The sequence below is a fragment of the Protopterus annectens genome, chromosome 6.part0 (genome assembly GCF_019279795.1).
Source record: "Protopterus annectens isolate FY-2018-M chromosome 6.part0, PAN1.0, whole genome shotgun sequence".
NCBI lineage: Eukaryota > Metazoa > Chordata > Ceratodontiformes > Protopteridae > Protopterus > Protopterus annectens.
The window spans coordinates 1,869,264,955-1,869,284,103 of record NC_056737.1 but is presented as its reverse complement, the minus strand read 5'-3'; positions in this window follow the sequence as shown (position 1 = coordinate 1,869,284,103).

Here is a 19,149-nt window from a genome sequence, read left to right as displayed (position 1 = left end):
AATACACACTCATGAAACACATAATCAATGCTGAGTATAATAGAATATCTAGACAATATTAATGTCCATTATATCCTGAGTGAAATTTTTCCATCCTTTTCTTGGACAGAGTACTTATGCACTAAGGTTCATGCATTTAATAATTGGTTAAGGGAAATGTTATTGGCATTTAATGTACAATTTTAAAATACTGGGAAGAGTTTTTATGATTATCGATGATTTGCTCAAGACAATTTTCACCAAGTACCTATAGGGCAAGCTTCATAACTAGCAAAATTATTGGCCAGTTGCATCCTTTTTGAGTATTAAAGCAACAAGGAAATGTAAAGTTACACAGGAACCAATAAATGTCTTTTAAGTAATGTTAGAAGCTTAAGAAATAAGTTAACTGAATTAAGCTGAGTGATAACAAAGCTTGGGATTCTTCTCTTTTTCACATAAAAGAATTTGTTAAATATGAATGCTTCAGGCAAGACCCAACAGGTGGTGTGGTAGTTTTATGGGTGCATAGCTCTATCAGATCATCCCTATTTAAGAGCATGCCTATGTATGAGACAATGATTGTACAGATTTATACAGGTACAAGACAACTATATGTAGTACTATCTTATCATACACCAAATATGGATGATAGTTTCCATAGGGATTATTTACATAATTTAGATGAGTGCCTGAATTGTAAAGGTGGCATACTATTATTGGGTGATTTAAATTACCCTGTAATATTTTGGTAGTTAATATATACTACGTCTTATTTTGCTAAATAATTTGTTTATTTTGTCTCATATTATGGAATGATTCAACAGGTAAAATTTAATACCAGGAGAAAACATATCTTGCACCTTGTTTTGACTAATGTACTGACTAAAGTTCAGTCCATAAAGATACTTCCATCATTAGGGTCATCAGACCATAATGCTCTCACATTTGTCATTGATAATTCATTAATTGTAACTACACATTTAAAAATGCATGAATATGGAAAGTTAGATTAAAACAGTTTTGTTGAGCATTACGTGAGATGTGATTGTATGACTATAGTTGGTAGCTCAGATAGTTGCTGTGGATACAGTGTTTTGGAGAAGCTGCTTCAGGAGGGAGTTGCTACTGTAGAAAAACAAAAATTATACAATGACCGTCCATTAATATTCCAAAACGTGCATGCTGATTGGTCAGCATGCCTGTTGTAAATCAGACTTATACTAATGGAAAAAGGTCCAGTCGCCCGGACTTTGTCCATTAGTATAAGTCTTTTTTTTTTGTGTTGGACAGCAATGGAGAATGGAAGGGCTCTGTTGATGTTATCTTGCTATGTTAAACAAGTTTAACATAGTGAGATAGCTTAAAAAAATGCAACGGAAATCTTCATTTCTCCGTTGCTTTTTTTTAAAGCTTTCTTGCTATGTTAAACTTAACTTAGCTTTAAAGGAAGATCTCCATTGCTTTTTTAAAGTTATCTCACTATGTTAAACTCTTTTAACATAGCGAGACATGTTTTAAAAAGCAACGGAGATCTTCCTTTCTCGGTTGCTTCCACACACAGCTGTGATGTACTGCGTAATCCTACGCATGCGCAGTACATCAAACTGCCGCAGAATACTGGACAGCTGTGGAAGGGCAGCAATGTGGCATTATACAATGCCATTATTTAAAACAAGTAAGTATTTTTTTCTTAAATAATGCCATTGTATAATAGCAATAAGCACCTTCTGAGTGTGGGTAATGCTGGACTTACCCATGGTTGTCTTTTTTTGGCCACTCGGGCTTCGCCCTCGTGACCAAACCACACCAACCGTGGGTAAATCCAGCATTACCTACACCCAGGCATGGGTTATTGCTTAAGGAAACAATTGCATTTTCTCATTTTGATGGACCAAACTAATTATGAGATTGTACAGGAGGAAAAAGCATAACTTCAGTGGTAAGGTTCCCTTCAAACATGAACAGAAAGAAAATTAATGTATCATGTAAGAACTTGAAAAAGAGAACTACTAACTGCAAAATACATTTTGAAAATGAATTAAATAGTAATATCTCAAATGAAAAAATGTTTTATAGATATATAAATGAAATTAGTGGCAATACGTTTTCATTACCAATGTTAATTATTGGTGAAACAATTACTGAGACTAGTTAGATTGCCAATGAATTTAATTTATTCTTCTCAAGCATCTGGCAAGGTAGTATAGATAAGTATGATGTCCACAGCTATTGTATAACAGGATTATGCCCAATAATAACAGCAACAAATATTACCGGAGCACTTGCCATATTAAAGGATACTACCTCTATGGGCACTGATTTGATCCCAAGTCAGATGGTGAATTCTGTAAAAACTATTATTTTACCTACCTTATATTTAATATTTAATAACTTGTTAGAATAAGGAACTATTCCAGAAGCCTGGAACCTGTCCTGTGTATCTCCAGTTCATAAAGGTGGCTCCAAGGATCAGATGGGTAATTTTAGACCCATCAGTTTAACTTCCTTATTGGGAAAATGTTTTGAGAGATGTCTAGAAATTAGAATAAAGCATAAAAATCCTTGGTGTTAATCAGCATGGTTTCATAAAAGGGTAATCTACCCTTAGTAACCTGATTAGCTTTCAAGAACAGATAACTATAACCTTGGTTCTGGGCCTATATCCTGGAGTTGTTTTTCTAGCTCTTGCAAAAGCTTTTAACTGTTGAGCTCACAAGGATATTATTAAATGTTTACAGGAACATAAAGTTAATACATACACAATAAGGTGGATTGGTAAATGGTTTGACAGAAGACAACAGAGTATAAGAATACAGCATTCTTATTCTGATTACTCACAGGTTAAACCTGGAGTACCTCAGGGGTCTGTCATGGGAACAGACTTATTTAATATAGTTTCTGTTATATTACCCAATGTTAATAAATCCTAGATTTATAAGTATGCTGATGATTTCAAGACTGGTTTCTCAATTCAAAATCCGTTTGATGTAAATTACTCAAATAATTACTTACAGTCCCCAAGTAGCTGGGCACTGGGAACAGGTTTAACATTTAGTCTAAATCAGTGTAAGATAATATATTTTTCAAATAGATGCCTAAAGCTTCTTGTATATTTAGTGTCCCCATTAAATGAAGTACTGGAAATTAAAGACTTGGGTATACTTATCACAGCTATGTTGTCCTTTAACGCTCATGTAGATCAAATTTCTATAAAGCCAACTAAGTATGTGGAGTACTTGCTAAGGAGATTGTCTACTAGGGATGAGCATGTATTGACTTTGGCATTTTAAACTTATATACAACCATTACTGGAGTAAAATAACACTTTCTGTATTTTTACTCAGGGGGCAACTGAAAAAACATGAAGGATCCAAAGCAGATTTACAAAAAAGAATACAGAAATATAGAATTATGGATTATGGGCTTCAGTGTAACTTTTTAAGTTTGCATAGTTTCTGCTATAGGGATATACATGGAAAGTTATTATTAGCATATAAAATCTTTCATGACGCCAAATAACAAATTATGTACAGCATTGAGGTTGATAGATATACTAAAACATTCAAACTTAAGAAAATTACATTTGTACAAAGAAGGGCAAATCTAAAAATCAGGGAACAGTTTATTGCTGATAAAATGTGGGTGGGTGATAAGGTTTACATGCCATATATTGTGCAATCAGTGTTCTTCGATGGCTGAATGGCTTAAACAACACTGTATATGAACATATAAACATAAATCTCTCTCTCTCTCTCTATAATTATATATATATATATATATATATATATATATATATATATATATATACACACACACACACACACACACACACACACACACACACACACACACACACACACACACACACACACACACACACATTACATATACATACACATATACGTCATTTAAATATATCTATCTGGATATAGGATCCCCTACATATCACCGAATCGTCACTTACCCAAAACCCACATGAACAAGCCGAGAACACCGACAGCAACAAAACACCGACTGCTTGGAACACCTACTTGAAACTAATGGTAAGTAAGCTGTTGGCCAACCAGGAAGAACAGTAAACCGGAACAAAAGACAACACACCCACGTGGGGGGCTTTGCCCCCCACACACCCCGTAACTAATTATTTCAACTCCAAGATAGCACTGCAGTGGCAGTAAGGGGCAAAGGTCAACATGCTGGCCGAGCAGTTACTTACTCTTAGTTCCGAGTCGGTCTTCCAAGCGCTCAGTGTTTGTTGCTGTCGGTGTTCTCAGCTTGTTCATGTGGGTTTTGGGTAAGCTGGCAAATCAGTGATAAGTAGGGGACCCATATATATATATATATATATATATATATATATATATATATATATATATAGAAAAATATATATATATATATATATATATATTCACACATTTGTATATACGTTCAACTACAGGCATCCGCGTCTCAAGAGCATGAAGACCACTGTCTCAAAGCTGAGGACTCAAACATCTTGTAGCTCATATAAGCTGCCACTCATGCTCACACTCAAATATGAGTTCAGGCAAGCAGCTGCTGTACTTTACCAGAACACATTATTTGAGTTTGAGAGATGTAAGTGTAGCAGCCATGGTGAGGAAGTGAGGTGGGGTTGGAAGTGTAGATTAGGGCAGTGACTGGACATTATATTTAGGTTTAGGGGGTGTCAGGGGAATTTTAGAGTTAGGGAGGATGATGGGAGGTTAGTCTTAGTAAGATGGAAGGGAGTTTTAGGTTTACAGAATGGAGGGTGGTTTTAGGGTTGGGGTTGGAAGTTTTAGGGTAAGGGAATGAGGACTTGGTTAGGAACTGGGATGGAGTTTTAGGGTGAGAGTTAGGGTTCTGATATGGTTATATACTTGGGTGTTGGAAGTACTAAGTAGTTAGAGGAGTTTGGAATAGTGCGAGTTGGAGTTACTTTTTTGAACAAGTGGCAAAACCTGCATAAGGATCTCAGTGTACTGTGCACTTCCTGATGTGACTTCACTTATAACAAAGACACTCAGGTAGCTGAAATTGGACAGAATATAACTTTGAACTGAATGCTTTGACATATCAATAACTGTTGGATGAAACCTGAAAGCCATCAAACGTAAGAAAGCTACTTATTTAAATGAAAAAAAAGAAAAAAAACAGTATAAACTGGATGCATTAAAATTAAACAGTACTGTCTTTTAACAGTTTAAATTCAAAATTATTGTTCATAGATTACTTTGACTCACTGTTCGTATGGAATAATTTGAATTAGTTATTAAGCATATATTTTCTCTCCTGTTCTCGGTTCATAATTTTTTGGATAATTAATTAGCTGAGCTAAAATGAAAGAAACTTTATGTACTGTCTTTCTGCATGTGATTACAAAAGCATTTGCTCCCAAGGGACTTGGATGTTCTGTAATGAAAAGATCCATTTCAGGCTAAGAATTTTTAAGGTTTGTTATGGACCATTTTTATATTGTTTTCCTCTATATAGAAATCTACAAAGTATTTAATGTGGTTAAAATATACTGCAGTTAATACTGACAGATATATGTCTCTTGCTAAAAAACAGTGACTGCTTATGTGACTAGATTTACAAAACAGTACAACGCATACAACTTGACTTGATTATCCGGAATACACTAGTTATGACACACTATCATTTTCTATTTAATATGTTTTGTCTTTTCTCTCAGGATAAGCTACAAATACAGGGATAGATATCTACAGAAATCTATGTAACATAGGCTAACAATGCTGTTAAATCATATATAATCTATGAAACAAAATATTCGACATAACGAGATTTCTATGAGCTACTTTTATCTTTTTATTCTAATAACAAGTCACAGAAACTGAAAGTCTTCTGTTCTTTGCTTTGACCAAATTATGAAAATCTAAGTTCAGCCATTATCAGAAATCTGGCCTTTAATGATTCCCTTGGGTAGCTTAAAGTCTGTTATTGCTTTTATTCTCCTAAATTCCAGTAGCCCAATTTAGATCACTGTGCATCAGACAATGGCAATTATCTTAAGCACATCTTAATGCATATGTCACTAATTCCTTGCATATTACAACTAAATTATTTAGCAGTGCATAATTAGAAAAGTGGTAAAATACAGCCTCACAGTATCTGAAACTAACACAGAGTGTGTTGTTATTATTAGTTTATTTTAAAATATAGAAACTAATCAGCACAGCAGTGAAATAGTTTGCAATCTTGCTGTGAGGCAAATATAGTTTATTGTGATTTTCATTCTTGCTAATCATCTGCATTTCAGTGCTATGTTCAATAGTGTTACAGGCCTTTGAGATATTTGCATTCTTTATGTCTCATTGTGCAGGTTGTTAGGTGCTCTGAATACAATAGTTCTTTACATATTATACTACTGAGACAAGAAACATAAATAGGGTGGAGCAAAGGGAACATCTGCCCTGCGTGAAAGGTGAAAGCTGGGTGGGATCATCAGGTGCCAGTGGTAGGGAGTGCAGTACCGACCTTGTTTTATGAAGTTGTGAGGATATCATGGCTTCACAAATGAATGCCAATACTGCATTTATGATCATGTCTGAGGTGTTGAAGTGCTCAGTATGTTTGGTCATTTAACTATAGCAAGCTACTTGTAACATTAGTTAATAGCAGGGAGTTAGCTACAGTTTCAGAAGAGAGAGCCTTTTTGTTCCTCCACTTTTTTGAGTTGAGGGGATGCCAGTTTGCTGATCTTCACAGGGTGCCTGATGATTTACATATGATTCTGATTAATACTGTCAATGAGGCAGTTTCTGTGCTGACCATGTGAATCAGAGTACGGTATACCTAAGCCAGGATTCATAGATGTTTGACATATTGCAGAGTGTAAATTAGCATTAGTAACATCAGTGCGAATTTAAGACACAGATATTATAGCTGCATGTGGCAAAATGGCACCTAATGCAGTGCGTGCTACTGAGTGCATAATGACATAGAAATGAAGAACTCCATGCAGATGAGACACACAGAGTATGCAAATAACAACACTCAAAATGGAGGACAAATGAAAAAATGAATAGAAAAGGTGCCTTGCCCAATGGAGCAAATCTATTCTTTACACTGAAACTCAAAGTGTACATGAGAGGGTAAGTGCTTTGAGTAGCAGCAGCTGCCATTTATCAGCATGCATTAATGGCCATCCTCCAAGCCAGTGTTAGCAATGCTACAGATTTCTACCATCTATGCCAATGCATAATGTATCAACAGAACATGACGTACCACCAGCTCACCAACCAGCAAATTGTGGAATATTTCCATGTGGCTAAGTCAATTATAATAGATCTTATCAAATTAACTGATCCACAAGTGTGATCAAGGGGGGTATATGAAATGGCTTTTCCTGTATATAGTAAGGTATGTGTAGTTCTAACTGTCTTAGCTCTAGCGAACTTTCATTAACTTACTGAAGACACGTTAGAGATATCATAGGTATTAACCTTACAAGTCCTAAACTAGTTCTTCAGTATTATGCTGCAGAACATGGAAGAGCATATCTAGCTTCCCAGGATCTCTAAAGAGAGAACCAGAACTGTATGGGTATTTTGTGAAGTTCCTAATGTCTACAAAGTCCTAAGGAACATAGACTGTACACACATTGCCTTCAAAGTCCCCACATAGTCTAGAAAGACTGAGGTTCATCATTAGAAAGGGCTTCCACTGCCAGGTAGTCTGTAATGGCAAGGACATCATTTATACTGTGTCTATGTACCACTCAAACATTCCTACCTCTGACATATCTCTAAGGTATACAGAAAATTCCAGCTAAGGGATTTCCTACAGTGTCATCTAGCTGGCAAGTGCACTCACATGCAAGATAGTCAGGTCTATATACACAAGTAGCATGCTATAAGGGAGCAGTACACATATACTTTGTTGTTTGCAGTGGATTTCCAGATCAACCAGATATTCCCTAGAGATCTGGTTGATGGCCCATGCCTCCAACAGCCAGATCATGCAAGAAATGACCTATTTTGCAGCACAGCCTGAACCACAAAATATGAAGTAGGTGTTTGGCCTACTCAAGCAACACTTCCATTGTCTAGACATGTCAGATGTATAACTGCAATACACTCCAGATATCTGTAGCAAGATGTTTCTCTTGAATACATGCCATTGTGCAAATAGGTGGGGAGTTAAGTGAACATCTTTGTCAGGCCTTTCTATACTGGTCATATCAGTATCAGAAGAGCAGATTGGAGAGTTAAAAGGTGAACACACAGTAGAAATATCACACCTGAATCAGGGGGAGATTCAATACACTGCAGCACTGGCTATGAAGTAGTGTCTGGTCCACATTTTTGGTCCACAGCACAGACAACACAGAAAAAAATGATACATGTCTTACCACTCACAGGCTATGCTGGACATGAATGGACAGACATGGTGATTATCACACATCACCACACCCACATATGTTAAGGAGTGGGCAAGGCCCAGTTACCATCACTTGCATGGGAAGGGGGCACACTGGCAGGTGATTGCAGCACGATTAAATGGGATAGGATCATGGGAGATGATTCAGGGAGCATGCTAAGCATTTCTACAATGGTGTAGTTTGCAGCCAACTGTGTCTGATCACTGGTCTGCAAATCTGCTGGTTAATGCTAAGTGTTGTAGCCATGCCAGAAATGATCCTGGACTCATGGCTGTGCCTAACCCTTCTCCTCATATGCGTCGTCTATGGTGGGTATTTTTACCTCAAAAACAGTGTATATTCCAGATGCTGTATGCACTGGGGCACAGGTGCAGCCCATGTGGGACTCTCAAGTAGAAATTAAGTTGTATGCTCAGCCTGTACCTCTACAATGACATCTGCAGTGCTGGATATGGGTAATCCCCCCATCTATACTGCTGCACAAAGTGCTGCTGTATCATTGTCCATGCCACTTGCTTGATGCCATAGTGTCAGCCACAGGTGACTTGCTGATGTCACTCATATGTTGCCCTGTTGTGCTGCACCCTTCACCCATAGAACCCATGAAACCAGGAACATACATGACAACACTATCTGCTTTCACATCATACCTCTCAACCTCTCAGCTCAAGAAATCTGGAGTAATCCACAAAAATCAGGCAGACAATGGCCCAAAAATTGGGACAGATTTTAAATATTGCTCATATAAACTTAGAAAGTTGCTAAAATTACATATTTTGTATAATTATATATTTTCTGAAGGATATGAAGTCTAAAAACTCAAATGTCTCTCATTATTTAGTATTATTTAGTGACTTCAATCCTCAGCGTTTTGCCAATAAAATAGATATTTTAAAAGGAACAATTTGAAAATAAGAGGCACAAATCTGGACATTCTATGAAAATCTGGACAGCTGAGAGGTATGTTTCACATATATGCACCTATAACATTCCTTGTGCCATGCATATTATGACACATTGAAATACAACATACATTATTTAACAGGTCATTGCAGTTTCAGGCCAGAAGAACCTATAAAGACAGATATAAAGGTGGGTCTTGATCAGTCCTTCCCTTCATAAGCATTGAAGTGTGCTGTTTAGTACCACAGTAGACATTACTAACTCAGTGCTTCCCAAATTGACACATGGTTGGTTGATGCCAGCCCAGCTCCCAAATCCAAATTATCCCAGGTAATCAGGGTTCCTCTCCATGTCTGGTGGGTGAGATCAAAAACTCCTCAGCCTGAGTTTGCTACCTAATTGTTGGTGGTCCACTAGACCCTTTGGAATCTGTCTGTCTGTCACAATATCCTGTCCCTTTTCCTTTGACTGGAATATCATGTCAGTAACCTTTCTTTCAACCTGTTGCAGAAACCTACAATGGATGACCATGGCATTCCCACTCTGCACCAATTATTACCAAATTTGTTTCCCAGTACTACCTCACTGAGACACCTTTGCCAGTGAGGCACATGTCATTCAGGCAGAGAGTCTGCACTACCACTTCATTCTTCTCGGAAATGAATTTTTCCAGGTGTAGCTTCCTTCTAGTGGCCATGCCAGTAAATGTACACCTCTGGGCTAAACATGCCAGTTAGTGGGTGTATACATTATCCTATGAGATGCCCATACTTATGGACAAAAACCCCTCTTTAATACACCTGTTTATCATTCAGAGTTATTGCAATGCTCATCCATTTCTGCACCACAACAATGACTACATTCTCCCCTGTTTTATCTACCTGTTAATCAGCTGCAATTAGTACTATACACAGTCTCCCCTCAATTAAATACTGCAGCAATGTTTCAACACGTACCTAGAACCTTAATCCCCTTGTGGTACATCCTTTATAAGGCTTCCATTGTACACAGTTGCCCCTTACCAGAGATACATACAAACAGAGCAATGCCATACCACTGTCCTGGGCTCTCAGTTGCATGTACATAAAAACATCTGCCTCATTGCGACTGGCATCCACCCCACTGTCTATTGTTCTTGGTAAGGTACATTACCAAGCAGAACTCCTTCCTTAACTCTGTAAAGCTGCAGATTTACATAATCGTTACTGAAATTTCTCGGTTCTATAGATGTACACTAGTGAGCAGTGTAGCACAAAAGGGGATAGTGCTTTATATCATGCTAACAAGGGCCAATTAGCATTGCAGTCATGCTAAAGAGGATACTTAGTACCACTGTTTCTGAATCACTGCATTAATGCAGTATGCTACCTAGACATGCCAGTAGTAGGCATGCTTGTCATGGTAACTATGATGTGTATGACCAGTATGCTCATGCATATAGAATGCGTACACCTTCTATGTCACATTATATTATGATTTTCATTTTTAGTGCCATGATGCAGGGCTAGGAACATACAGAATTACCTCAGTGCAATTCTATGTTGTACAATATATGGTCTTCAAATGTGCACCTATGTCCATGGGGTTACCGTTTTTCTCCTCAAGCAGACCTGAGTGAGTGGTCATGTCTACTTCAAGCATTGGAAAGAGTGGCTCTAGCTTGGCATGCCAGGGATAGCATGATTTTTTTTGTTCTGCATCGCTTTGAGAAGAACCCGCTGAGATGGCACGATGGCACTTTGCAGAAAGCGGATGATTGGCATGTACCAGTCAGAACAATAAGTAATGCAGTGGCAACTCCCATTCTGGTGTGTAATGCTGTCATCAGTGCAATAATCTGAGGTGGCACCACTCTGACCTGCTTCATTAGTGTCAGCTGGAGGACAGGGAGAGAGTGACAGGCAAATGCTGTAAACATTTTTTCACACCCATAACAACTAAAACCCTCCTACATCTCACATCATGCACACGCTGCTATCAATAACATCCCTAACCTTTTTTAACCTACTTACTCTCTACCACCTCATTTCTCACACCACACTACAACTAACCCCAACAAAAAGTATAGCATACATATACCATAACTCATCCCAAACTTGTTACTCTGATATTTCACTATCACTCTTCATTCACAGAGACACCACCACTTTCAAGACCAAACTGCATTTTAATATGCCTAAAATCAAACAATTATACATCTCATATGCATACTGCATTCTTAACTACATTTCATCTACAATCCAAACCACTGTCTTCACATTATTATGTCAAAGTGTAAATATTCAACCAAACCCTGGACCTTCTCCCACCCAACATAACAACTGTACATCACTCTCAGTGAAAACACCAAATGACCTTTGCATCGTGACATTAAACATCCGTAGTATCTGCAACAAAGTAGCAGACTTCCATGCATGGCTTACACAGTATACACCTGATATAGTTGCTCTAACAGAAACCTGGCTCAAACCCCAGATATCTGACTCAGAAATACTTCCCCCTGGATATCAAATATTGCAAAAATATAGACTTCATAAGAAAGGGGGAGGCCTGGCATTAATATATCATAACCACTTAAACATAGTATCCCACCCAAAATCATTCCCACTTTCAATAATATGGAAATCCTATTAGCATCACTATTTTTCAACAACCATAAACAAATATCTATTGCCACCATCTATATTCCTCCAGGTTTCAATATCCAAACACTGGAAGACTTCCTATCATGGTCTAACCACTACATCTCAAATGACACCATCATCCTCGCTGACACTAATATAAATTGGCTTAAAATGACACAAAGCAACTCCACAAACTCCATCAATCTGTTCAAATTTACACAAACTATACAAACCCCAACACACACAACAAACAATCACCCTGAATCCACCCTAGACTGGATATTAGTATCCCACCCACAGTACTATTCCAATCCCAACACCCTTCCCAACACCCTAAGTGACCACTTACCAGCCCCGATACACAGACTATCAACCTCCACTCCAAGCATTCATTCATACAAATATACCGGAAATCTAGCCAGTTTTAGCCAGTCTCACATTTGCAACCTATTACCATGCTCCTTGGCTATCTAAATCAACCAAACAACTACTGATTAATAGAGAGCAAGCATGGTACAAATGGAGAAAAGATAAGACCCCACCCAATGAAACCACCTTCAAAATACTTAGAAACAAAGCAAAACTGGCCATTAATCAGGACAAAAAGACTTACTTCTCCCAACAAATAAACACCCACAGTAATAATCCCAGATTTTTCTGGAAATCTGTCAGATCATTACTAAATCCTGGCAGGACCCAAAACCCATCTCCATTTCCAGACAAAAGCCCAGTTGAAATCAGTGAAATATTTAATAAAAACTTTATTGATATTATTCTTACATTAGTAAATGCAGGCAATACCCCAACCCCCATTAACCCATCCATCATACCTCAAAGCAATATCAGCCCCATACCATCTTTTAACTTCCAACCTGTAGCAACCTCTCAAATACAAACATTACTTGGCAAATTGAAACCAGGTTCCTTATCCACTGATAATCTTCCCCCAGACTACCTCAAAATTAGTGCTAAGGCAATATGTTTCCCAGTAAGTATCCTTATAAACTGATCATTTGCAGAACACACAGTCCCCCAGCTCTGGAAAAAAATCAGTAATCACCCCACTTCATAGAGGTGGAAACCCTCATGACCTATCTAATTTTAGACCCATTTCCATACTGTCCCCTCTATCTAAAATAATGGAAAAATGCATCCACAAACAACTGGTCAAATATCTAGCCAGCAACAACCTACTATCCCCTTCACAACATGGTTTTCGACCATCCCACAGTACCATTACTGCCCTAGTCTCCTTCACAAATTACATCTATAACACCCTAGATAGTAACCTACTTACATCAGTCTTGTTATTGGATCTCTCAAAAGCATTCGACACAGTCTCCCACATCAAACCTGTCCAGTAACTCCACTCACTAGGATGCTCTGATGCCACCATAACCTGGTTCACTAGTTACTTGGAAAACTGACAGCAATCTGTAAAATGGCTGAATAACTTCTTTAGCTTTCTCCCAAATAACATAGGAGTGCCCCAGGGGTCAGTCTTGCGACTACTACTATTCAACATTTTTATAAATGACCTACATAAAGTTCTCTCTGACTGTACTACCATACAATATGCAGACGATTCAACCATAATCTGTACCTCCAATAACTTTTCTAACCTCCAAAAGTTAACACAAAAGGCCTTTACATCCATAGAACTCTGGCTAAACCAAACACAGTTATTACTTAACCCTAATAATTTTAAACTACTCATCTTTGCAGTAAACCTGTTACCACAGACTTTAATATGTTCTCCATAAACAAAACCCCAATAGAGTTAGTAAATAAGGACAAACTGCAAGGAATTACTATTGACAGCAAACTTAGCTTTGACTTGCATAATAATAATGCAATAAAAAAGACTCGCTTCAAATTAGGCAAACTTTACAGAAACAAACAATGCTTAGACAAATCCATCCGAATAAAACTTTCAAAAAGTCTTCTTCTTCCAACCTTACTACATGGGTCACCTATCTTCACCAATCTCCACAACTCTTTGCAACACAAACTGCAGTCCTGTTATTATAAGACTGGAAAATTCGCATCAGCCCAACCAAATTGCACCATTGCCAGGCCACTAAAGAACTAAACTGCTAGAATTTGGACATTACCTAAATTACACACAACTTGCCTTTGCCCATAAACTCGTTTATAAACCCTTCCCTGAAAAATATCATGGAACTTTACATCCCATCCAAAAATCTACTCCCTAACAACAAACACTCTCTAACAACAAACACCTACTTAAAGTATCAAAACCTGGTAAAAGAGCAGGTAGCTGCCTCTATTCTCATTCCATAACTAAGCTGTGGAACACCCTCCCATCATCAGTTACAGAATTAGACAACATAATCTCCTTTAAAGGAAAACGAAAACAACATCTCACTGATAACCCCAGCTGCACATGCAACACATATCCACAGCCTCCTTAATATAGCAAAACCATTTCACGTAGCAAATATACGTATGTATATGTTATCCCTAATATTTAGTATCATAGTCCACACATAATTACAACCATCTTAACACATTTCTCTTCTCTGTCACTTTCTACTTTTAATACTACCATTAAATATATACCACCTATAATCTACTTATTCCCAGTACCTAGCTATAAGATTCTAACTATGTCTGTCTTACCTTTAAGTTTAACTCTCTAATTCTATCTTTCCCTTTTCCTACTCCCCCCCCCCAAAAAAAATTGAGCTGTATTGTTAAATATTTCTAACTGTATAATTTTCCTACATGCTAATGTTCCATTGTTACTGTATTGTGCCTTATTACAACATATTTGCTGTTTAGATAGTTTTCTGTATTATTTCACTTGCTTTATAATTATAATTTTGTTTCCTTACAAATTCATGTAAGGATTTTCATGTAACTTGGAGCTTTTCTCCCCAGGCCTCCACTGAAAATAGGTCTCAAGCCCAGTGGACTTTCCCAGTCAACAAACGTCAATAAATAAATAAATAAATAAATAAATAAATATTATTCTTTTTTTGCTGACTTAGGTTACCTGTTTTATATGTAAATTTAGGAATGCACACTGTTTTTCACTGGCAGGGAATCCTGAGTTTAACATGGTTGAATGTTGCAGAAGGAAGAGAGGCAAAGGCACGATTTTACATAAAATGTGAGTGTTATGTGTATTTAATGATTTTTACACAGCTTTTATACAAATGGCAAAAGAACTGTCTCCTCTCACTAACATGCAGAAGCAGCAGAAGTCTAAGCGTCCTCTGTTGTGTCCTTCAAAAGTGAGGTTTTATTTAATTCAGGAAACAAGTGTAGTACAATGTAATGAAGAAACATTGGCTTTATGTGCACAGATGAACCTACACACATCAGAAATTAAGGGATTGCAGTTTCCAGAGTCATGTTATTGTCATAAACAAATAGATGATGGTTTGGAAGCAAAACACAGGATGGTGGAAAGACAACTAATGTCATATGGAAGTTTAATTAAATGTACTGTTAACTCGCATATTTTGATTCATGAGTCATGCAATGTAAACCCTTGACCACCTTAGTGGTGGTTGCAAAAGCCTAATGTGATAACTTGGACTTGGGAATCCTTTTCTAATAATAAAAAAAATGAAAGGGTTAGCAGTGTGTGATGGACTCTGTTTTTGTACATTATACTATAGTTCCACTGTGTTAGATCTCATTAGTATTTAGTGTAGGAATCATTCTGCATTTGGTTTAATGGGAGTGGATGTAGCTGTTTTTTTTGTAGGGCAGGGTACTGCTATGGCTTCCTGAAGTTTCTTGTTATAAAAATTGATGAAGAATGGATGCAAGAATTATTACAGCAACAGTTTAAAATGATTAAGTTTAGGTTAGCTATGCAGGACGTTTGTATGTCAGGACCGGTTACAGTGACTGAAGTTGTAATCCTGCTGGAATTTATTTATATGTATTTGTATTTGCTTACCAGGTAAGTCCACTTAGTCATAACCCCTTTTCAGCAGAAGCCCAGGAGAAAATATCTAAAAAAACAGTCAAAAATAGAAATAAAACAATTGAAATCATAATGTATGTATTTACATAGGATAAATGAAAAACAAAACATGTATATGTAGCTATTAAAATGAGCGTATATGCAAACTGGAGCATTTATAGTAGTACTTCTAGGAGGGCTGCAAGGGAAGTTTTATTGCAATTTTTTCAGTCTTTGCAGAAATCTGTCACCCCTTTCTTTGTTTCATACCAAGGAAGCATAGCGGTAGTGTTGAGGCTGAGGTTAAAGAGTTGCTTTAATGGGGTGAGTTACACCAAATCCTGGTGAGTATATGGCCTTTATTGTTAGAATGGTTTTAGCCTGGATTTGTAGCATTTTCTACATGAGTATACAATAAGTTAAAGAGCTTGGCTTATCTCATTTTCATATGTTGTAAACTAAAGCCTTTATGTAAAAGAAAGTGGTTGAAAAGTTCTTAACGGTAATAGGTGGCAGTTCCAGCATGTATAAGTGAGCCACTGGCATCATTATGGGCATATATGTCTAATAGGGTAGTATGATACAATTACTATGTATTGCTTCATTTACAATTGATAATATATGCCAATATGATTGCGAGTAAAGGCATCTATTTAATAGAAGCAGCACACTTTTTTAATGAGTGCTGCCATCATAGCCTTTTATTGTTGTTGGGTTTTTTAAAAATACATTACTATTCCTATGGGTAGATAGAGTGACTCAGCAAATGTCATTCAGAGGTGTCCTTCTTAGTTCATACTGCTGTTTTCATGTGACGTTCAAGCTACGTCTACCCCAAAGCATAACCAAATAATCATTTTTCTAAGCATATATCATTTCTATAGTTACCATGTGGGAGGCCAGAGTGTTGCAAATAAGCATGATGGGTAGAGCTCTCAATGGTTATCTGGAAAAACATTTTTTTTTGTCAGTGTAACAGCGATTAACTATGTTTTATACAGTGGGGCAAACAGTGAGTTGAACATTTGAACTGTTTTCAGTACTTAATCTTAGGCAGATGCCACTTTAATTTGATTCTGATGTGTATGTTTGTAAGCTAAATGGGCTGCTATCTAAGTAATTCATTAAGAATTCAAAGGCCCTTAGTGCAACTGTTATAAGTGCAAGACGTTATGAATGGGCAGGCTTGGGTCTTGCTGTACCTTTAGTGAATTTTCTGTTTGTACATGACCAGGAACAGTGACAACCAACATACTATTATTTTAGTCAAGTAAGTCAGTTGAGGCAATATGATGAACTGCCAGACTGGTTACATTTGCATATATCATTAAGCTTATATGTTTTAGGGGTGCCCCATGTAGTTATCTTTCACTTTTTTCTCCATTTTCTGTGTTAGATGGTTTATTACTTGTATGTCTAACAACTGTTTTTGCAGTACGGTTTGTATATTTAACTACTGTTTGTGCAGTACAGTTGTCAGTGTGATAGATCCAGTTGTACTATACTAAGTTAAGGTTTGGTGGGGGCCCTCAGGTCCTGCTTTGTTTTTCTGGATTGTATTCTCAGAGTCCTCCTGACATTTGGACTTCCACAGTTTTTTTGACTATATTGACAAATGAAATTCTTGAGACCATACTTTGGGTAATTTTGAAACCAGACAGAATAGTCAGTGTGAGTTGTTCATGCTGCTTAAAAACTTTTTGTATATTGTGCATAACTTTCAAGTAGGAATGTAAGAAGTCCTAATCAGAAACGTCTTGCAAAATGGAGTAGAGGAATAGTAAGTTTAGGTAGTAGTAGTCTTTCTTCCCTTTTTACCTCCGCACCTTCCATAATAGTACTATCAGTATTTCAGCACTGTTCTGCTGAAAAATCAGAAGAGATTGCATTGTTATAAATAATATGTGAGTTGTCAACTTGGAATGAAAGTGTGTTTTGCTTTGATCAAGCATAGCAATAAGGAAACTTGCACTGGCTCATAACAGGAAGCCAATTGTCAAAATGGATAATCTAATGGTTCTGTTAGACATGAATTATTGAAGGTACTGTATCTTGTATAATTGTAGCATTATTGGAATATGTTGTGTGATAAACCATAACAGGCTTTTCCACCATTTTAAAAGTAAGGTCTATGATGTAGTATTTCTTCAAGGAATGTGTCTCGGTGACACGGAAGATGTTGAATGGATATAAGATGTGAAATTATTCATCTTTCTCTGGGGAAGAAAAAGATGGGTGGCTGTTTAGAGAAGGTATGCCACTGGCTTGTTATATTTAGTAAATTCCTTTGCAGACTCTTTAGGAGTATTAGAAAGATCCAGTATTATGGTATGCAAGTGTACCCCAATAGTGATCTCAAGTTAGTTGTATCCCTGATTTCTAATCAAAAAGCTTGGGCTTAGATTTAGATAACATATGTGGGGTTAAATGAACAGGTGACTTTAACAATGTATTACATGTACTGGATTGTATGGCTGACTGTCAAAGAGACATTGCAAGAGTTTTGAATGATGTTATATGGGATATGGGACTTGTGGATGTGGACCGCCATGTCCGAAAAGATGCAGTGGCTATAAATCATTACACATGGCACTTGGTCAGATACAGACTGTTTATATATAAGCATAGATTTGATGGGTGGGTATACTCTCTTCAAAGTATTTTTATGCAATTTCACAATCATGGGGAAGTATAAATCTGCATATAGTTACAAGTGTGTGCTGTGAAAAGTGTATGGTGATAAATGGCTTACTGCACTCAACTTCTGGATTCCCATAAAAAGTTAAGGAGTGTAGTAAATCTTTTTAGAAAGTATATACAGGTGATGATACCTTGGCAAATAGTTTATGTGACTGATATAAATGCTTTGAATGCTAGACTGAAAAGCTGTTTGAAGAAGAGCTACAATATGAAATATAAAAATATTGAATATCAAAGTTAGATGGGTGTGGATAGTGTAGAGTGTAGTCCATACCACTCAACACAAAAGATATTACAGTTTTTGTCATGGTGGGATTAATGGTCTAGGCTTCCTCTGGGGCCTGAATTTTTGAAGGATCCTCAGTATACAGTAATTTCTATGCCCATTGTTATGTGCCTTTTGGCCCATTGTTCTAGGAATTACTACCTAGTTGAGAGTTCTCATTTTTGGCACAAGAATTAGCTGATAAGATCACAAAATAGCTATGCATGCCCTGAGATGTAGTCATCCTTGTTAAGTAATCTAGAACTCTTCATAGTAGTGTGTATGGAGCTCTTTTATAGATAGTTAAATATTTTAATTAGTAAATCTG